The 23,477-nt window shown below is 39.3% G+C and overlaps 1 protein-coding gene across 5 annotated transcripts in view; it reads left to right on the top strand.

Annotated features, from left to right (window-relative positions):
- Positions 1 to 23,477, top strand: part of GRIP1 (glutamate receptor interacting protein 1) — a 394,096-nt gene that overhangs the window by 12,018 nt on the left and 358,601 nt on the right. The gene's annotated exons all lie outside the window — the stretch shown is intronic.

The raw sequence follows: 23,477 nt of genomic DNA on the forward strand, positions 1-23,477 counted from the left end.
CAGCACCCAGGACAGTGCCCCGACTGCCTTGCCCACTCTGGGTCATCCATAGATGTTTCTTTCTTGAAAATCTGTGGAGCCTGATTCCTGTCAAGAACCTGAAGAAACCTTTCTCATTACTTTATAATCCCACTCAAATATCTGAAATGTTTAGAAAACAATTTGAGTTTGCAATATCCATAATTCTGACCATGCTCCTTCCCTACAACTCCAGTAACATAAAAAAAACACAGCCTTTCAACAGATTTTTACAGACTCTAAATGAAAAGAAAATGGAAGGAGAAAGGAAATGTTTATGTTTTATAATATTTAATAGACTTGTCTTCTCTTTTTCAACACATCCTTGGTACACAGTTCTTAATGCTTGGTCTTCTGAGATGAGTACATGCCGGCCCTGTGCTAAGCACTTTATGTGAATTATCTCATTTAGTTCTTGCAACTCCCTGAGACAGCTATTATCCTTATTGTCCATAAAACTGGGCTGAAAGAGCTTAATTAACTGTCCGAATGTCATACAATTATCTGAGCTGTTAAAACTTATTACTGAATATTTATTAAGCACTTACTCTGTGCTGTGCCAGCTGGGCCAAGTGTGTCACATCTTGCAACTGCAGTACTGTGTGTTATCCTCCCCCATGTTGCTGTCCAAGGATACTGTCATGATGGGAACCTCAAGCTTCTTGACAGGTTGATAAACTCCTTAGTCATCTCGGTTATAATTCCATGCCTCTAATGGTAGAAGAGGTCCCAAAGGCAATTGCTGTTATGACTAACCATTTTTATAATGAGATAAATTTTCTTCTCAGTCTTCTTTATGAAATTATTTTGAATGCAATTATGCCTTGACCATGACATTTGCCTTAGTTTCTGGTGTAACTTTGTGTGTGTGTTTTCCCACTGAATCTGAAATTCGTAACTGATGTGTATAATTCACAGTGCATTTGGACTGGAGGAAAACTTACTGTCACCAAGACAGCAAACGGATCCAGTCTAGACTGGGGACCTTGACTAAGCCTTGCTCATAACCCCTCCGCAGCATAGAAGGGAGAACAGGAGGGCTGCAACACATCTGCCCATCTGCATCGCTGACTACGAATGTACACTGTGTCTTTGATACCTAAAACACAAATTATTAAAAGTTACACAGTACAAATGCATTTGTAGAAACAAAAATGTCAGATGGGTATAAAGCTGTCATAAAAATAAACAGTTCTCTTAAAGGCTCCGCATAAATCCTGGAATTTATAAGCATTGGAAAATGATAGCAGAACTAGTTTTCTTTATTTATATTCTCTATTTATAAATCACACATGAATCATACCCCCCAAAACTAAATGCTAACATATCAACTTTGGTTATGGGAATATTTCTCAAATAGAGTGAAATTGTTTGCTTTGAGATATAAAGTTGAAGAGTGAATATTACTCTTACTCTTGCCAACAGTGGTTAAGGCACTCTTACTGTCAGATTATGTCACACGTTGTCCAGCCTGAGTTTGGCTTTGTCAAAGTGTCTTCCTTGGGGTTTTGCAATTGTCTCAAGCAATTACCTATTTATTCTTTTCATTTGGAAAGCATGCTTTTTTTTTACTTTTTAAAGTTTTTCCTTCTTAAATGTCAAAGTTTCCCAAATAATCAAAATTGCAATACTTTATTAACTTACAGAAATCTCTTAGTTTGAAATGTAATTGCAAGCCTCAGAAATTCCCTGGTATTACTTGGAATTATGTAATATTAAGAACAAAGTATAAATTTTAAGTTATATAGAGAAGAGGTAGAATAAAGTGTATCGTTTTAAAAACTGTAGAATCCCTTCTCTTGCTTTTGTTAAGACATTTGGTAACTTTCAATTTTAGCAGATTTTTCTCTCCCCATTTTTATATCCTTGGCACCTCAAAACTCTTATAAAATCGTATTTTAAATCTCTCCCTCCTCCTCAAACCTGAATGTTAAACTCACCAGGCCCTTGAGTCCCTATCAGTACTTTCCACCTGTCAGAATGTTACTGGCTTCTCACTCCTTTATTTGGCACGAGTTCCCTGCTTGGCCACCAGGCCCTCAATTGTCTTCCCTGGACTCCAGCCTCACAAGCCTGCCAGTGCTTGGCCTTAGTGCCCCCAGACTCTCTCTGGCCTTTCCTCCTGCTCTCAGGCTGTGACAGGGCTGGATGAAAGACTGTCTAACCATGGAGGTTGGCTGCCTTACAAATGTTTGCGTCCCAGCCTCAGCTGGGCTTTCAGTACTAGTCATTTGTCTTTGTCCTTATCTCCAGGTACTCTTTTCCCTTCCCTCAGCAATTATTCCCAAATTGAGCCTCTCTTTGATATCCCAGCCTGCTCCTCCCACCTAAACTCACTCCCAACTGAAGACATGGACAACTTCTAAGTTCTTCTGACTCTACTTCCCCACATCCTCTTCCCCAGTTATCTTTTATTTACCAAAATAAAACAATCTATCTCCAAAGCACAAAGAAGTTGCCTAGTTAATGTTGGACCAGCAACTTTCAACCTTATTCAGCTTATGGCACACTCAAATTACTAAAATTCTATGGTACACACACAGAAATATTTTTTGCAGATCTGACAAAAATAGGTATAATTTTGATTTATTCACACCAGATAGCTATTATGTTGGCTGTTGTCATTTTTTAACTTGACAATATAAGGGAAAAGAGGCCAGTGTCCCTGACTAAACAGTCAGGGATCACATGTTTTAAAAATTTGTGTGGCACACGGGTTGAAAATCGCTGTGCAGGACTGATGGAGTCATGCCTCACAGCTCTCTGGACTGCTCACCTGTGACTCCCCCAGAAGTGATCCAGCAAAGGTCACAGGGGCATCCTGAATGTGGCTCCCCTGCTTTTAAAACTTCCCTAACTTGGTTGGTTTTTCTGTAGCATTTGACAATTGGTCCCATTTTGGTCTTTTGGGTTTTTCCTCTCTTGGTTTTGTGGCCCATATTCTGCCTGGTTCTTCTCCCCTTTTCTGACCCCGTCTTCCTTCTGCTCCCCTTTAACTTTGGAATTCCCCAGAGTTTAGTCCTTTTGCCTGCGTTGTCTGGAAACTCTTCCTGGGCAACCTCCCCTTCCTCTTTTGTAATTTGAATGTCACGAATGAGCTCCAGGTCTATGTTGCCGACTGTCGTCTGGGTGCCCAGTCACCTCAGATTCCAGCACTCCCCAGACTGAACGCAGTACCTGTCTCACTGTTCCAACATGCTCACCCCACCTCCTTTCCCTCTCTTAAAGCCTTTGTCCTCCAACTCTTTGTCCAAACTGGGAACCTCAAATCACTTCTCACCACACTTTCTCAAAGGTTTTTCTGTTGTATTTTATCTACTTCATCCACTGTTTACTTCATCCTTATATTCCTTCTGCACTTAGGCTAGCCCATAGTTAGAGGTTAATAAATGGTTATTTTTATTTTATTTCACACCAAACTGTGGACAACTAGAATAGTGGATTCTAAGGGACACATCTGTCTTCAACTTCAATGTGTATATTAACATTTAGGCCTACTAGAAAGATACTTGGTAGTTTATGATGCCTTCGGGATAAAATTTTTCTATTAGTGTCCTAGTATTTCAATTCATGATTTTGACCTTGTTTGTTAAAAGCAAAATGGGCAACTTGAATCTCAAAAACCTGTGTAGCTGGAAAATATCAGCTTGGAGTCTAAAATTCAATAACCATTGATTGCTCAGTCCAAAGCAGTTTATTGTTGATCTCTTTTCCCTAAAATGGAATCAATTACTCTTGCCTTTGCATTTTTATTAATGGAACCATTATTCAGATTAGAATAATGAATTTAAGTATAATTGCCTAATTAAAATATGAGAAAGAAAGTGTATTTTAGGTGACCTCAAAGTGTTGATCTGATCAAATCATAAAGTATATCAGAAGAAGCATAGTGGAGAAAGAGAATAGAAATAATGAGAATGTTTAATTCATTTTAAATGGTAGCTCTTAACATTGTTTGAATTTAACAAGAAACTTTTTTCTTTTTTTGTAAGACAGAAACATTTTTGCAAAAGTTATTAATAGACCAAAATTATTAGAATTTTTATGTTTGTAAATTTTAATCAGTTTTTTTCAACAATTATTATAACTTTTTCCTCACAGAAACCAAATTAAAATGAAAATGAGAAGTTTAAATTCAGGAGAGAAGTAATTCAGGTTGCATAGTTTTCAAAGGAATGTTCAACACTGGAAAACTTTGGGATTTTCAATTTTGAAATTTCAAATGTAAGGACATGTTTAAATAGTTCATAGAAAAAGAAATACCATGTCCCAATAAATAACAACTTAATTAAGAATTATGAAAAGGTAAGTTCCTTCTTTTTTATAGCTGTGTAGCTTCTTTTTTATAAGCTGTATAGCTTATCCCATTGTATGTATGTACCACATGGCTTATTATAGTTTTATTTCATTTCATTTTAGAATTTTAAAATGCTTTTATATACATTTTCCCTCTGTGGTCTTTCCAGTAATCTTATAAGTTAATAAATCAGCTATATTTATTGTTGCTTTCCCATTTTATGCATAAGGGGTCAAAACACTGAAAAATTAAATGGCTTGTCTAGGGTCACATAGCTGGTGAGTAGGGGCACTAGTTTTGATTCTTCTGTTTCCCAATCCTATGGGCTTTTCTTCTTTCGTGGATGGTCTTCATGCTCTCTAACCTGTCCTATTTATTCTCCTGTACCTGGAACATAGCAGATGCAAAAGTATATTTGTTGAATAGACTAGTCTACAGTAGAATGAAATGTCAATTGTCAGTCTCTCAAAGAATCTTTCTACTTAAATATGATATTTTATCAATATAATAGAATTATGCTATTCACTTGAAAATATTGAAGCTGTGTTTGTAAAGTCCTGTAAACAATGTGCTTTATATAAATTGAGAGTTGTCATGGAAAACATAACAAAGAGGCAAAGAATTAGTTTTTTTTAAAGATTTTATTTATTTATTTTTAGAGAGGGAAGGGAGAAAGAGAGAGAGAGAAACATCAGTGTGCAGTTGCTGGGGGTCATGGCCTGCAAGCCAGGCATGTACTCTGACTGGGAATCGAACCTGCAACACTTTGGTTCGCAGCCCACACTCAATCCACTGAGCTACACCAGCCAGGGCAGAATGAGTATTTTGTTATTTATCTATTTGGGGTGAATTTCATTCTATTTGTTGTTTATCGCTGCATGACAAATTACCACAAAATATGGCATCCTAAAAAAACCTGAAACATTTTATTATACCATAATTTCTGTGGGTTGGAAATCTTGTTGCAGTTTAGCTGGGTCCTTAAGCTTACTGTGTCTTAATAATGTTTTGACCAATATATAGACTGGGGCTGCAGTCTCTCAAGGCTGGGCTGGGCTGCGCAGGGCAAGGATCCCCTTCTAAGCTTACTAGTGTAACTGTAGTCTCAGGTCCTTGCTGGCTATTGGTGGAGACATCGTTTTTTTTTTTTTCCACCTAGGTCTCTTCATTAGGCAGTGCAAACATGGCAGCTGGTTTCCATCAGGGCAAGTAAGAGAAAAAGAGAGAAAGGCATGCAAGGCAAAAGCCACCGTCTCTCTGTAACTTCATCTTAGAACAGAAGACCCATCACTCTTCCTTCCGTTCATTAAAAGAATCATTGGGTTAACCCACACTCAAGAGGAGGAGATCGTATCAGATTGTGAATACTAAAAGACCAGAATAGTTGGGACCATCTCAAGTCTGTGTAGCACATACAAATTAAATGCTATTGTTCAAATACAGTAAATCAGAAGAAATGAAATTCCAACAGAATTTCATTTTATTAGTCAGCTGGAATTTCTCTACCTTGAGAAATTCTCTACCTTGTCCAGACTTTTTAAGGAAAAAGTTACGAAACTCAATTCAAACTATCTTTAAGAAGTAATTTATTTTTTAATAAAAAAAAAGTCTCAGGGTTGCCTTGATTCTGTTGTTTTCTCCCTTCAACATTCAACTTTTTTTTTCTTAAATAGTTCTGGATGGATTCTGTTGATCTGTCTTGTGCCATCCCAATGGCCAGGGGGAATGGGACTCCCCAGTTGACCAGTCCTGGGTTACCTACCGACACCTGGAACCAGGGGAAAAATGACAGGACCAGAAATCTAGGTCATACAAACCTAGAGCAGGGAGAGAAAAATGAGGTGCTGTTACCACAGTCAGAGGTACTGGCTAATGGGCAGGCGAGTCACTATTGCCGGCTGCACCCATCTGTCCCCCTTAGGTCCCTATTTGCTCTAATTCATGTAGTTTACTATGTTTTTGGTGGACCTAAAGATGTTTAGGATGACATATGTTGTTTTGGAGGCAGGCATGAGAAGTAGTCTCCTGAATGAAAGAATTCATGTTACAATAATTGTTTAAAGTCAACAGCAAAGGCAATCCACAGTTTCACAGTGCCAATGCATCCTTTAGAAGCAAAACATTTCCTAACCCTCTTTGCATAAACTTTAATCATTAGTAGATCACCCACATCCTCAGGACTGAATCCAGTTCATCTATCTGGAGTCATAGCTTGAACACAAAGCCTTATTAATGTGTCGACTTACAGAAAATATGGGTGTGTGTACTGCTAGATAGCAATTGGGCTCAGCCAGGGCCATTTAGAGGTCAAATACTAGGTATCCAAGGTCACTGATGTGTAAAATTAAACCTAATAAATGGTAATCACAGTTTTACAGCAAGCTATCATTTCCATTTTGGGTTTTCCTTCCCTACTTTCAGGTATCTAAAAGATTAGTACTGAGGGATCAGCTGTGGCTCTTTCTTAGAATTATTAGACTGCCACTGTGATTAATTTAAAGTGTATGAGGATGACAGGAAAACCAGAGTTTGTCAGACCTTGGTGCAGTTTCCACCCCGTGGTTCTGTGTCAGCGGGGCCCTATTTGGCATGAAGGCAACTGTGGGCTCTTTCTCTGCCTAGTGAGGACCCCTGAGAGTCAGCACATCCTGGAGAGCCAGCCAAACAAGGCTCTTCCCACTCTCCTTCCAGCAACAGCCCTGCCAGGCCAGACATTTCGTGCAGAGGACTGTTCTGGCAAAATACTTCCTTGAGGGCTCCTAACTAGACGTGTCTGAGAGTTACGTGACATCTGTGCTTGGGCTTCGGGGGAGAAGAAAGCCGCAGCTTAGTTAGCCCTTGGGTGAACAGCCACGAAGGTCAGCTTGTCTCCAGAAACTGTCCACAGTGCTCCTGCTTCCTGCCGTTAGCGCGTGGCTCACGTGAGGATGTTCTTTCTAGGCCTGCCCACCAGGAGTACTTTTGCCTTCCTTGTGTCTCAGGTGTGTGGCCACTCTGCCAGTTCAAAATTCCTGGTCTTCTCTTAACCCATGAGTACTGATTTTTATTTTGCAAAACATAGTCATCATATCTATCCTCCAGAATGAATTTTGGTTCTTTAGCCCTCCCCCCGACCCCCAAACTCCCAGCCTTCTTTACTTTCCCCCAGACTTTATCCCGGTCAAAAAGTTACCATCTCGAGACCAAAACTTAGTTCACCAAACCAAGTTATTCTTTAAAAACAAACATGGTGTATAACCCATGTTATTACAGATGAAGTTATTGTTTTGTTTTGTTTTGTTGTTTGTTTTTGCTTATTAACACCAATAAATCTTTAAATAATGGGATTTTAGGCCAAGTAGAAGAGGGAGCATTTTGGACTGGATTGCTTATTGCTTTACTAAATTTTGTTTTTGAGCATATTCAGTTTAAACAGGAAACCTTGATGGGGGAATTCGCAGTCTCTCTTGTCAGAAATGGTTTCATTTCCTCAACCTTCTTCCTTTCATCAGTTCTTAACTTTCTTCTACTTTCCCTTTCTCCTAGCCAGCTTTTTCTTCTCTGGAGTTTGAGGCCTGTGCTGACTTAGTAGAATATTAAGTAGTCAGCATGAGTCAACAGAGCTATGAAATTGGTTGGGAGACCAGTCTTCAGATGTGGTAATAAAGAGAGCCAGAACATGCCCTACTGTGCTGTGGGCTGCTCAGACCTCACTAGAAACATCCTGTTTGCTTCAGGGAGAGTGGGCACACGGAAGCACTGCCAGAGAGCAATGACTAGACACATGAAAGACACATACGGACTGGTCGAAAGAACTGAAGATGTTTACCTTAGTAAAGAGGAGCCCTGGCAGCAAAAAAGCAGAGAGGAGGTTGGAGGTATAGTAGTGCTACCATGTGCAACCCAAGATTTTGCTTTGTGTGGCCTTTAAAAATAAGGTTGAAACACTGAGTAGCTTTCAGGAAAGTTTATTTATTTATTTTTTCAGAAAACAAAACTGAATCTTTTCTGTGACTACTATTAGCAGTGCTGTAGAAGGAATGTATGCATAGAGAACCGGGATGACAAATATCCTATGCATTATGTACTACCTAGTCAGTTGGTGCAAGCTGGCCATAACAGTGTAATCATTCTGAGTATACAAATTGGAGGGAAATGAACTTGACAATGAATGCTACTTTAGCACCTTCCAAATGGGTAACTTAACCTCTGATTCTCAGTGTCTACGTCTCTAAAAGGGGAGTAATAGTACCAATCTCACTAGGGATATTGTGAGGCTCTGAAAGGAGATAATTCATGTAAAGCAGTTAGTACAGTGCCTTCCATATAATAACTGATAAATGTTAGTATTGACAAAGATTATGAGGTCAGAAAAATAAAGATTGGGAGGTCACACCAGGTGGAGTACCCAGCCCTCATCAGCTGGTGGTGTCTGCTATGGGAGTGGAAGAAGGTAGGCCATGTATTTATGATCTTTGGAGTATAACCGGATAAAATAATCATTTATACTCAGTTCTTACACTTTATTTTTTATGTTACATCATTATTTACTTACAATGTAAAAAATAAATTAGAGGGAGCCTTGGCTTAAATTATGATCCTTCTCCAAAGAATATTTCCTTTCTTTTCTCCATCTATACTTGTATATCATAAGTTTAAAATTATGACAACCATATGAAGGAAAATACATTTTTTTTGGTTCTGTTCTATTAACCGTGTGAGTCTCGCAACATGAATGAATGGGAGGGAAATACACTGCAATACATAATGAATGAGCCTGTGTGTCTTAGATGTCTTAGTTCTACAGATTAGGTATTTAGAAAGAACGTGAGGGAAATCAAATCCTACAGCAAGCTCTCTTTTGCCAGATCAAATATATTTATCCGAATATACTTCTCTTATATTTGTATTAAACTCAAAAGAGGGTATTTTAGCACTTCAGGATATGAATAGTTACTTAGACTCTACCTGGAGGACCTTATCTGAAATACCCATGGATACTTAAGTACTTTAGCACTACCTACTGTATGTTCTCAAGAATGTTGCTTAAGGAAATAAAGTGTGTCATTAAAAGAGGAACTATTGCAAGGTCATCTCTCTGGGTGTTGAATAACTCCTAGAAGGCTAAGCACATCCACTTCACTTACAGATGGCTGCCAAGGGGAAAATGTTAGTGCTTACTGAAGTTATCCTTGGCCCAATGGATCTATTTTCCTCAAATGTGATTAAGTGAGAAGAACTGGATTATAACATAGAAATAAATTACTCACTTTTTTACCCCATGACACAAAGATCAAGAAATAACATGTCACCCTGGCTGGCGTAGCTCAGTGGATTGAGCGCGGGCTGCGAAACAAAATGTCGCAGGTTCGATTCCCAGTCAGGGCACATGCCTGGGTTGCAGGGCACAGCCCCCAGCAACCCCACATTGATGTTTCTCTCTCTCTCTCTTTCTCCCTCCTTTCCCTCTCTAAAAGTAAATAAATAAAATCTTTTAAAAAAAAAGAAAAAAAGAAATAACATGTCTGTGTACTTACTGACTCTTCACCTTCGAAACGTAGTGATGTACTATTAATTAAAACAACAACAACAACAACAAAAAACCCCCAGTATTGTTCTCTGGTTAAATCGCAAACTCTTGAGTGAGAGCTAATTGGAATCCTAGCTCCTCTACTTCATTGATTTTAGCCTTGTCAAAGTGTAGAAACTTTTCTAAGCATGGCTGGTTTTCTCCCTGTAAATGGAGATAATTGTTTTACCTGTTGTCTTTTGTGGAGATTAAATTAGATCAATAGGAATGCTCTTATCACAGAGGTTTTTGCATGGTAAGCCACAGAGTGACTTCTGGTGGTAATAGGAAAAGTAACTAATGAGTCAAGAGTCCTGGATTCTGGACTCAGCCTTTACACTAACTAGCTGTGAATTTGGGGCAAATCCTATCAGTTCTCTGGACCTCAGTTTCCTTAACTATGAAGTGAAATAAATTTGACCAGATGATCTTGAATATTACTTCTGACTCTTAAACACTAGCCTGTTAGCAAAAGCATTTAAAAACTCTTAAAAAGCTTCCACCATTCCTAAGTAGTAGTTAATTATTCCAGTCTTTACTTACACATTCCTTTATGTGAGGGAAGGACTGTGTGTTTTTCACCACCTCTATTTCCCTAGGAATTTTATTGCCTCTAGTTAAGAGAAAGGTGTTAAGGAGAAAATGAACACCTTGTTGTTACTGTGTGAACACTAACTGCTCTTAATTGCTCTCCTTAAGATAGCTTCTGTTAATGGGTTTGCAAATCCTGTCTCCATCCAGATTCTTAATATTCCTCTAGCAAACATAATCCTATCTATTTTATAGTGAGCTTTTTAGTGATGTCTAACACTCATGTATCAAAGTACACAGATTAAAAATGTACAACTTGCTGAATATTTATGATGTGAACACACCCATGTAGCCAGCACCGAGATCAAGGAACAGAACATGACCAGCACCCCTGAATCTCCCTCAGGCCCCTTTCTAGTCACCACCTCCTGTCTAAGGTTAACCACTATCCTGATCTGTACAGTGACAGATTGCTTTTGCACATTTTTGAAATCGATGTGAATGAAATCATATAGCAAGTAGTCATTTCGTTTACTAGACTTGGAGTGAAATTTCTAGGCATCATGCATGCATATGTTCAGCTTCCATTGATAGCACCCATTTTCAAAAACGGTTCTACCAGTTTATGCATCCTTCCTCGCAGCCCCAGCCAAGAATAATAATCCCATTTTTGATTATCTATTTTAAGTCAGTATTTAAAAAGCAGGCTATTATTTTGAATTAGGTTTTATAGATTTCTTCCCATTACCTGTACCCCCTGCTTCAAGTGATGATGCAGTCTGGTTTCCCATGGACAGACCTTGAATATACCAAGCATACACTTGTTGTTTTTGCATAATTATTATTTATATTTATTTCACTTTCAAATTTTCCTAGGTTAGGGGGAATGGAACTGTTTTAGAGTTAGATTATACTGGTGGTTGCAGAACTCTGACTATAATTCTTTAAAACATTGAATTATATGCTTCATCTAGGCAAATGTTATGGTATATGAATTACACCTCAATAAAACTGTTTTGGAAAATTATCTTAGCTTAGATGATAAATTATGTGGTCATCCTACTTTACCCCATTTCTACCATTTCCAAATGAGTTTCAAAACAAGATAGAAAGAAAAAAATCTGAATGAGTATGGCTGATTTATTTGGAAAAAATAACAAACCTCTCTGGCATGGTATTTGAAGTATTTGCTAGCAAGAGTTACTATCCAAAGCAAAGGAAAATTGATTATGCTACACCAATCCATTAAGCTACTCTTTTCAAAGGGGATCCCTTCTACACATGTTGAGTTTATTTTATAATTTATTGAAAACAATGATACATCAGACAAGGATTTAATTTCCAAAATATATAAAGAACTTACATGACTCCACACCAGGAAGACAAACAATCCAATAAAAAAATGGGCAAAGGAGTTGAATAAACATTTCTTCAAGGAGAACAGATGGCCCATAAACATATGAAAAAAAATGCTCAATGTCACTAGCCATCAGAAAGGTGTAAATGAAAACTACAATGAGATATCACCTCATACCTACCAAAATGGCCATCATTAATAAATAAACAAGTGCTGGCAAGGATGTGAAGAAAAGGGAACCCTAGTGCACTGTTGGTGGGAATGCACGCTAGAGCAGCCACTATGGAAAACAGTATGGAACTTCCTCAGAAATTTAAAAATGTAACTGCCTTTTGATCCAGTGATTCCACTGTTGGGAATATATCCTAAGAATCCTGAAACACCAATTCAAAAGAATCTATGCAACCCAATGTCCATAGCAGTGCTGTTTACAATAACCAAGACTTAGAAACAATCTAAGTGCCCATCAGTAGATGAGTGGATAAAAAAACTGTGGTACATTTACACAATGGAATACTACACAGCAGTAAAGAAAAGGAATTCTTACCTTTTGCAACAATATGGATGGAACTGGAAACTATTATGCTAAGTGAAATAAACCAGTCATTGAATGACAAATACCATATGATCTCACCTATAATAGAATCTAATGAACAAAATAAACTAATGAGCAAAATAGAACCAGAGGCATAGGAACATGGAACAGATTGACAGCTGTATGAGGGGAGGGAAGAGGTGGGGACTAGTTGAAAGAAGGTGAAGGGACTAATCAAAGAACATATATGAATGACCTATGGGCTTGGACAATGGTATGGGGATTGACTGGTGGAGGGGGTTAGGCTGGGTGGACGGGGGCAAAAAGAGAAAAAGTGGGACAACTGTTAGAGCATAAACAATACAATATTTAAATTAACAAAGAAAATAAAGAAGACTTTTAAAATAAGCATGCCTTATAAATGTTGCCATGAGATTAAAATTTTTAATTAAAACTATGGTATCTCTGTTACTGTTGCTAGGTAACAAACCACCTGAGACTTCAGTGGTGAACATGACCGTATCATCATGCTCTTGGATTCTGTGGGTCAAGGATTCAGATAGAGCACAGCAGAGATAACTTGCGTACTCCATAGTTTCTGGGCTTTTAGCTTGTCATTGGCCAAGACCTCAACTCAGCTGTCAACTAGACTATACGGGGCCACTCCCTGTGGGCTAGTTTGGGCTTCCTCACAGTATGGCAGCTAGGTTTCAAAAGGGAGCATCCCCAGAGGGCAGGGTCAAGTGCATGGCATTGTTATGATCTAGCGTCCAAAGTCACATAGTCAGTTTTGCTACACTCTATTGATTAAAGTCTGCCCTGATTCAAGGGGCAGGAATGTAAATCCAATCGCTGGATGGGAGGGGTGTTGAGGTCTCAGTGTAATAAGAACATGTGGAATGGAGGTGTGGTGGGGCCCAGCTTTGGGAAATGTGCCTCCCCTTTCACCTGGGTCTTCTGTTTCCTTCACCACTATTGTATTCATCCTGCTCAGTTTTTATTCCACTTCCAGTAATTTCTCCTCTGTGTGGGGTCCTGAATGTGGAAAGGAGCCCTGGTTGGGTCACACTGAAAAGTACACAGGGGCACCGGCCTCTTGCCCTCACCAGCTTTTGCATTGGGTGGTTTCAGCTGCTCCCTAGTGAGAGGGCGTTTGGGGTTCCCCTCCTCTCAGACCTGTCACATACCTCTTTGCTTTGCTCTGCTTTTTTCTCCATGGACATTGATACACCAACTTGGAGTTTGGAGTTTGTGAGCTATGTTGTCTCCTAGTTTAGTGTAAATGTTGTCCCTAAGGTTTTGACTATCTAGTTACTCTGTTTTATGGGGAAATTTGGGAAGATACAGAAATATGCTGCCACTGCCACCACCATTTACTAGAATTCACTCAGAGTGGTCTTTTAAAAATGTCAATCAGACCATGCCACTGCTGATTAAAACTCTCCAATGACATCCTGAATACAATGCAAACATCTTACCTTGTGCAGTCAGCGCATCAGGATTTCATGCCCCTTTCTGCTCCAGCTGCCACTCCTCCTTGTTGCTTGTGCTCCCGCCAAACGACTTTTCTTTCTGTTCCTTGATTGGTTTGCTCTAGGGCCTTCCAGCTGGCCTGGCATGTGCTTTCTGAATGTAGTCACATGGTCCACTGCTTCTTGCCACACAGATATCTGTTTAAATGTCATTCTTCAAACAGACTTGACCTTCCAGTTTGTAGTTGTTTCCCAGTCATTCTGTACCACATTGTTCTGTATTATTTTCACCACAGCACTTACCATTCGGTGACATTATTTCTTTGTTTGTTTGTTGGGCATCCCCCATGACAACCATGGTAATGTGAGAAATCCTGTCAGTCTTACTAAACACTGCATTCCCAGTGCCTGGCACACAGCACATGTTTAATAAATGTTAGTAGGTTGAAAAAGCGAGGGGGAGGCGAAGGGAGGGAGAAAGAAAGAGAGAGAACAAAGAAAGAAGGAAAGGAAGGAAGGGCAGGATGGAGGGAGGGAGGGAAGAAGGGAGGGAGGCAGAGAAGGGGAGAAGGAGGGAAGGGAATGCACTCCAGGGTTCCTCATTGTATGATGCTGTCTTTCTGAAGTCTGAGCTGCTTTGTTCTATGGCCCTCAGTCTATTGAAAAGCCTCCTCATTTCTAATAGTCTTTGATTAGGTAGACCTGTGAGGTCCATGAGAAATATGCCTTGAGAGGGGGGTGCTTCTTGTTTCCACCAGTTCACAAATACTTAACAGAATTTCCTCCATAAAATGCAGTAAAGTGTAACTGAAAAATCCAAATGACCTCTTAATGTTTCTTTGACTACAGAACTAAAATCATTTCTAAAGCCATTAAAATAAATTCAGCCACTAAAATAAATGCTACAGTACATTACACAAGCTTTTTATTTTCAAGAGGTTATTATTCCCCTTGATGCCCTATGGTTTGTCAAATTGTGAAGTCCAGTTTAATGTGAAAACCTGCCATAGTGACCTGGAGTAAGAAAGACAACTGTTCTTGGGCTCCTTAAATCTGATAACACGCTCTCCTTGAAATTATCGGGCTGGCCAAAAAGTTCATTTAGTTTTTTTTTCTGTAAGATGGCTCTAATAGTGGTTAGTTGTCTTTAACTTCATATGAAACAAGTTTTTTAGATTGTATTGTGACAGCTGTCACAACAGTGTGCATTTACAAAAAAAATCTTACCAAAATTGGTGAATTTTTTTGCAGCCATTTTAATATTTAAGATGAAAGAAAATATACTACATTTTTGGCTTATTGTGCTTTATGATTTCAAGAAAGGTAAAAATGCAACTGAAATACAAAAAAAGACTCGTGCAGTGTATGGAGAAGGTGCTGTGACTGATCGAATGGTCAAAAGTGGTTTGTGAAGTTTCTTGATACTATTGACATTTTAGCCAAATAATCCTTTGCTGTGGGGCTGTCTCAGGCATTGGAAGATGTTTAGCAGCACCCCTGGCCTCTACCCACTAGAAGCCTATAGTGTGAAATAGCTGTCATACTCAGAATATCCAAATCAATAAACTTATTGCTGAAAATGAAAAATGTGTCTTTTATTTTACTGAAAAACTAAATGGACTTTTTGGCCAACCCGTTATATGATAACAAAGGCATTTTCTTCAAGCATACCACTTTGTCCTTATGGAACAGATGTTCTGGTTTCTTCCTCTTCTCTTCTATGAATTCCTTTGTTTTGGGAGATGTGGCTGCAGAACCACGTGGTCAGCTGCTCTCCTCTCAACATCACTTTCAGTAGAGCTCTGTTTCATGTTCCCAAACCGATGCCCGCTAGTCATGAGGTCAGTTCAGACCCTGCCCTCATGTCTTGGACTGCAATGGTACACCAGTCCACAGCCTTCCATCATTTCTTATTTCCCTTGTCTCTACTGAAATTTCCACTGTGGAGCAATTTGGCACCTACTGAATACTATGAAACTACATGTAGAAATATGGCCCCTACCCTGCACTTAAAATGTAACCCTTCATTCCTTCCTTTATCCTCGGCTTATGTTTTTCACTTATGTTTGCCTTTCTTTATTGGGTGTCTTTCTTCTCCTTTTCCATAGGTAATACAATCTGCATAAGCATGTACAAAAATGATACTGCTCCATAGCTCAGCAGTAGGGCACATGGTTTCACAGCAGGCTTATGAATTATTTTCTCTGGAAAACAATTCCAGCACTCTGTTTTTTATACCTTTGTGTACCAAGCACCTTTATCTCATTGGATTTCCTGCCAGTAGCTGATCATATCCCCACTTTACCAGCAAAGGAAGCTAAGACTCAGAGAAGTCTTAGGGGAAAGCAAAGTCAGTTGTTACTCCAAGTTTGTCTGTCTAATTCAGTCTCTTTACTGTTCTTGGTAATAAATGCATGTGTGTATGGATATCTATCAAGTTTTCTGGACAGAGTGCAGCACTGTCCAATAGAAATATAAAATGAGCCACAAACAAAAGTCACATATCTTATTTTTTATTTATTATTGCCACATTTCTAAGAGTCAAAAGAAATAGGTGAAACTAACTCAAATGATAGATTTTATTAAACCAGTATATCTAAAATTGTATCATTTCACTATACAGTCAATATTAAAATTGTTAGTGAGCTATTTTACATTCTATGTTTTGTACAGTTCTTCAAAATCCAGCATGTATTTTACACTTACAATAGGTTTTGATGTGGACTAGCCACATTTCATGTCCTCATTAGCTAATAGTGGCTGGTGGCTTCTGTCCTCTGTTGTACAGAGGGGAGGAAGGGAAAAAGAAAGTGATAATGTACAGGAAAGGTGTACAGTGTGAAGTAGACTCCCTACACTCTAATCCTCAGTTTCTCGGTCTTTATCCTCAGGGTCAAACACAGTTTTTTATGTACTTTTAAGAGTTATTTTATTCATCAGATATATTTTTCTTAATTTAAAAATGCAAATAGTGGCACACTGTAATCCTTTTGTGTTTTAGTGCTTTTTTTCTATGCTTAAGACTATATCTTGGAGGTCATTCTTTAGTTTAATGGAAGTGTGTGCATTTGCATGTGTGTGTCACATGTGTATATGCGTGTGTTCAATTAGATCAATAAATATTTATCGACAACCTAGTCAGTGCCATTCACTGCTAGGTACTTGCATTGTATCAGTGAATGAAACTGAGAAGATGCCCCTACCTTTGGATTTTAAATTTTACAGGAGAGAGGTAGACAGCAAATAACAAAGTACGTATATTATATAGTGTGTTAGAAGATAATAGCCTGGCTGGCGTAGCTCAGTGGATTGAGCGAGGGCTGGGAACCAAAGTGTCCGAGGTTTGATTCCCAGCCAGGGTACATGCCTGGATTGCAGGCCATAACCCCCAGCAACCGCACATTGATGTTTCTCTCTCTCTCTCTCTCTCTCTCCCTCCCTTCCCTCTCTAAAAATAAATAAATAAAATTTTTTAAAAAAAAAGAAGATAATAAATACTGTTTTGAAAAAGGAGAAATTGTGTAGGGGAATGGGAGTTTCCATTTGACATAGGGTGCCCAGGGTAGACCTCACTGAGATGGTGAGACAGGCTCGATGCCTTGAAGGAGGCCAGAGGCTAAGTCTGGGTGTGGGGTGTTCTAAACAGGAGGAGCGCAGCACAGAAGCCCAAGGTGAGAGATGCCTGGCATGTCTGAGGAGCCATGAGGAGGCGGTGTGTCTGGAGCGAAGCGAGAGGGAAGCATAGGAGTGAGTGAGGTCAGATTGGAGAGGACGGTGGATCGTGTTAGTTTTGTGGGCTGGCCGCTCTGACCACTGGGACTCTTGCTCTGAGCATAAGGAATTCTGTCACATTCTCATTAGCAGCCACCAAGCATTCCAATATATGGATGTACCATAATTTATTTACCAGTCCCCTATTCAGAGAAACACTTAAGGTGTTCTGACCTGTTTTATATTCTAAATGACACAATATATATCCTTGAATCTACATGTTTTTGTTTATGTGTGTGAATTTACATGGAGAATAAATTCCCAGCAGTGGAGTAATTGTAAGGATGCTTATTTTTAATTTCCTAAATATTGCCAAATTGTTCTCTCAAAAGGTTGTACAAATTTAGACTCCCATCCCCAATACATGAGAGTGTTTGTTTTCCTATTATTAGAACAGTTAATCAATAATTTTTTCCTTGCCAATTCTATAAGTAAAAGTGTTCTTGTATTGGCATAATTTTCTAAAATGCCCCCTTCATTTCTAAATCAAATAATAAAGTAGATTTCGTTCTACTCTTTTGCCTTCCCCAGGCTGCCAAACTGCTCCACACTTTACATCCACTGTGACAAATACTGCTTCGTACTCTAATTGTTTCTTCTCAAGAACACGGCTGACTCTCATTTTTTGATGCCCTCCCCCAAGGACTATAATTCTGCTAAACGCACAATGAGCAGTCACCGTACCTTTGATGATGAACGCATGAATGATGCAATTCTGTTTGAATTATGCTACATAATTATGTTATTGATTTAATAATTAAAATGACAGCAATATCTGTCAGTGGAACTGTTTGCTTTATAGGATTACATGTTTTTGAACAAGTATGTATTCTGTCTGCAGTGTTCAGGATGGAAATAGTCAATTTGTTATCTTATTTCTCATCCCTAAAGTAAGCATCTCTTTAAATATACAAAACCTGAGTAGGACTGAATTGGATACCTATGTAGGGGACAGTGAGTGCAGTTCAACCAGATTCCTGTAGCTCTGTCTGCTTCCATCTGGTTCATCCTCTTGAAGCTGAGCAGCAGTTCCTGGTCTGTGGCCTTGGGCATCTGGCTGCTGAGGTCATCAGGCCAATGGCTATGCAATCACTTCGTTTTGAGACTCTTGAAAATCTGATCTGAAAATGGATTTGAACAGAGGAGTGTGGGTTGGGTCAGGAAGATGAGCAGCATTTCCCGGGCTGGGTTTCCCTGTACACTTGGGTCCCCGGAGACATTAACAAATGCTCCGTTTTGGAAATGCTATACTGAATCTCCCTCCTCCATGCACATAAGTTTATTAAAGGTTCTGAGAAGTCCTGGGCTAAAGAAAACTCCTTATCTTAGTGTTTGCCAAATTCATCTGACCACAGAAAACTATTTTTTTCCTAGTAATAACTATCAATATAGCACAGGATACCAGTTTTCCACAGAGTAGATTTGGAGAAAAGCAAGATCAGTTATTTTTCTCTGTTTTTATTTTGTACTAGCAGAGGCAATTACTAACATGTATAAATAATTATCATATATATGTATCATATATATATGTGATATCTTATCACATATATATATTATATATGGGGTGGGCAAATGTAGTTTTACAGCAGTGAGCATGAAACACTGAGTTAAGAATGTTAAGAAAGCTATTGTAGTGGTCATAACCTGCATGTCTTTTTCTTTTGTTAAAATAAGTATTTCTTCAAGATTTTATTTATTTATTTTTAGACAGAGGGGCAGGGAGGGAGAAAGAGAGGGAGAGAAACATCAATGTGTGGTTCCCTCTCATGTGCCCCCTAATGGGGACCTGGCCTACAACCCAGGCACATGCCCTGACTGGGAATTGAACTGATGACCCTTTGGTTTGCAAGCTGGTGCTCAATCCACTGAGCCACACCAGCCAGGGCCCTACATGTCTTTTTCCATGTGAACAACTGTAAACTCAGTTTTGACCACCCCTGTATATATGAAGTTCCCAACGTGCATTTCTTAAAGGAAGAGTTGGTATCTGGTATGGGCTGGTTTATAGCCCGCTGACCACAGGAAGAGGCCACAGAGGAATTAAATCTTTTAATCTAGGAATCTGTTTTTTTTAATAGACTACACCCTAGGACTAATGAGAAACATTAAAGCTAACTTGGGAATTTTAAAACAGGCTTAAGCCTGAAAATTGATGTATAAAGTAATGATTTTAAAAAGTAAGACTAGATAGTAATTTCCCCTACCAATATAACATTTTCAGATGCCTGAAATGTTGTCAGAGGAATGCTCCTAAACCTCTATTCGTATTGTCAAAGATGCTCTTGCTAGGATTTTCAGTTATTGAGATTTTCCTGAACAGGCACTGAGAACTTTACCCGGTGCATAGAAGTGGAGGGCTCTCCCCGCTTCTGTTACGCTTGTGTTTTCAGGCTCTCTGATGCACTCCCCTTGCTTCTTCCTCTTCTTGTTTCTCTCTTTTCCCTCTCTGTGCTCCTTAAAAACATCCACTAGGCTGGCAATTAGGGCTGAGCACAGATGCATCCTTTAATTTAATTTTGTGTTCCATCATTTGAAACATGACCCAGTGTGTGCTGCTTCTGGCCTTCAGAGTGCTGGGAAATCAATATGTTAATTTACCTCTGTCTTCTCAGATCTCTGAGAGAAAGCAAGCACCTCCACCCTGCTTTGTGAATGAGTTGTGTTCCAAAGTATATTAGTAAATTGACTCTTTGGAACTTTGAACACTCTCCTTTTCCTCCTACTGAAAAATGTTGTTCATGGTTATTATGATTCCAGATTATCCCTTTAAAGCCCATCAACCCGGAGTGCATCTAAACTGTGCTACAAATAGTTAATTCATGGAGATGGCAATGGTACAGATGTACTTCCAGTGGAAGAGAAATACCAGTCCCGCTCTGTTCTGCTGGGGTGGTATTTCCAATAATGCAGCATATGGTTGCATTCCCTGATAGCATCCAGATCTTACTGGTGACTAATGTTCAGCTTGCAGTAAAATGAAACCTCCAAGGTGTTCTCTGCATCTGATGCTCTAAGGTTAGGGCGGTGGCTCCCTGCTTTTTATACCTGTGCAGTTCAAATGTTTTATGTTTTGGTGAAAGTATATCCCTGCTACATTCCATCTCATTTGAGTTTGTCTCATTGTTCATGCAAGCAGAGTGCTTTATGAATCTTCATTTAGTCATTATTCACTACCTTAGTTTTAACTCAGTCATGTCACTTTGTATTGGTTTAGTTGAGTTTCAATGCCTTTATACAATCGGTGCATAGATATGTGGGGCCTGGCAGCTTCAAGAGTTTCAGTTTTCCCAGTATTTTCATAAGAAAACATAATCTCTGTGGAGCATCCCTCAAACTTGGGATGAGCTAATGATCATCATAATCTCCATTTCGATGGATGGCAAAATAGAAGCAACAGTGTTGTGAGTAAACAATGACTTTGAACTATACTCTATGCATCTAGTTTTGTCCTTTTTCTACTACATGACAATATTGTACTGAATTTATTCTTAAATATACTGTTTTTTTTTAATGCACACACATATATACATATATCTCTCTCAAGGGAATTGCAGGAATTCCTTCTCTTAAATCTCAATGTACCAGTTCTCCAACTCTTGTTGGAAGTCTTTGTTCACTTGGTCTCAAAGTTCTGTTTTCCCAGCTGCACGCGTTGGGGAGTCTCGTCTCCCTGTGGCTTTCTGGGTCCCCTCCCAGTCCTCATGCTCTGAGCCGTGGCTGCCAGTGTGCTGACCCCACCTGAGTCTCTAGTGGGCTTCAAGAGGCCACCAAAATGGGAAAAGCTCTTTCCCTCCCATTTTGTCATGTATAATATGCACTTTTTGCCCAAATTTTTGAGGGAAATATAAGGATGCACATTATGCATGGGTAGTACTAATTCCATATCTACATAAATCTTTTAAATTCTTTTACTTATGCATTAAAAGTGTAACTCTACAAAGCAATAACAGCATGTATATGCAAAATAATATCCTGGAATACAATAATCAGTTTTGTTCTAAATATAAATAAATAAAAAATTGGATTAAAAAAATAAAGTGAAAGATTTTTTTTCCTAAAAGTTTGGGCCAAAAATGTGGTATGCATTATACATGGCAGAATATGGTGCTTCGTTACATGGACCTTGTCTGTATGCTCCAAAGCCGAAAGATCTTTTAAAAACCAGTCGTTTTCTATCTCCGGTCCCCAGAGCTCTGTCACAAGCCTGCAGGGTAGAGGTGACACACACTAATGACTCAGAATCAGGCTCTGCTCCAACCTGACGCCATTATCCTTCTTGTGGCAGCAGGCTTTTCTCTTAGAATGTATTACTCCCTTGGTGGTTTCTCACTCCTCTCTTAAAGACATACCCCATTAGCCCTTCAGACCACACAGCTGTGACGGAAGCTTGGAGCCACCAGGATTTATGCTTTCGATCTTGAACCCCATCAATAAAATGTCCTTTGTGTCATTTTCAGTCATGTTCCAAAGGGTTTGGCTTATTCGGGGATTTAGCTCCCTACACTCTACTTGGGGATCACCCTCTAGTATTCTTTCTTGATTGTATCCCAATTCTTCCATGCTGTATTAATTTCCTATTCATTTTATGTGTCACTTATATGTGTGGGTCCTGTTTTAATAAACTGAAGACCCTGCTTTCAGTGGCACTTGCAGTGTGCCTCCGTGGACTGGCCTCTGTTGTAGCTCCATGACTTGGCTGTGTGCAGCCCAAACCCTAAGCACTTGGGCTTTTCCTGAGCTAGTGAAGTAACTTTTCTTGTTTGCTTCAGGCTTACCAGACTTACTTTTCCCCCAAACCAAAAGGCAATTCTCAGGTCATGGGATGGCTTTTGTGCACAGTAGCCCCTGTAAATGCCAGGCCAGTTGTGTGTTCCTCAAAACAAATTTGCATGAGTCTTAGAATTAACCTGTTCTTTGGGGCCAGTCTCACCTGGGATTGGCCATGTACAAAAGCTCTCTAGATTAAAATGAACCCCAAGTTTAATTCAGCTTTAACATATACACCACACATCTGTAGTGACAGACGAGCAGGCCTATTTTATAATGTACTCTATGGCTGGGGTGGGACTGGCTGTGTCTGTGTGTGCAAGATCTTGTGTGCTCATGGTCCAACATATACATTTAAATAAGTTGAAACTTAATGGTGCATTGTATTACATTTGCGTATCAGGTCGGAAAAATGACATAATGAGAATAAAAGTATCATCATTAAAAATGAATTTTCTTTAAATAAGTGTTTTCTGAATTGAATGGAAGATTAGGATTCCAACAAATGAAATGGTCTGTGGTGTCAAGTCCTCGGCGTGCCTCTGAGTAATAAACCATAGAACACAGGCCGGCTGCTGTTTCTATCAGGGGTTAAACTGACCAAGTTTAAGTTGGGGCTGCTGGTACCATGAGATAGGGAATATGGCTTGTTATGTATATAAATATAAAGGGGAGAAAATCCATAATAAAGTTAAAGCAGATTCCTGACCCATCCAGCTCATCTTTGGAGCTTTATGGCCCACAGAGCCCTCAGTCCCTTCTTTCCTCTGGTCATCTGATGGCTCTCTTCCTATGCCTTGCCTCAGCTCCCCCGGGGGCAGGGGCGGGATCAGGGCTCAGCCTCAGGACCTTGCCACCCGCAGGCTATTTGCTTTTCTAGTCCGGTTCACTGTTTACCCCATCGAATGCAAAGCCTAAGTCCCCTCCCTTCTTCCCTCCCTCCCTCCCTCCCTCCCTCCTTTCTTTTTGGGAAACATAACTTTCACAGAATAAACTTGGACCTGACCCAGCTATAAAAAATAAATTTCATAGCACTTCTGTTAATGAACTTCATACCATATCAAACTCTTCATCCATGCACTCTTAAATTTTAGATGCCCTGAGCAGTAACTTAGTCTGGATTTGAAGTGTGACAGACCTAAAGGACTGCCTTTCCTATTGTTTATTTGGTTGGTCATTTG

This window comes from Phyllostomus hastatus, unplaced genomic scaffold (genome assembly GCF_019186645.2).
Source record: "Phyllostomus hastatus isolate PE091 unplaced genomic scaffold, TTU_PhHast_1.1 phas_scaffold_93, whole genome shotgun sequence".
Taxonomy (NCBI): Eukaryota; Metazoa; Chordata; class Mammalia; order Chiroptera; family Phyllostomidae; genus Phyllostomus; species Phyllostomus hastatus.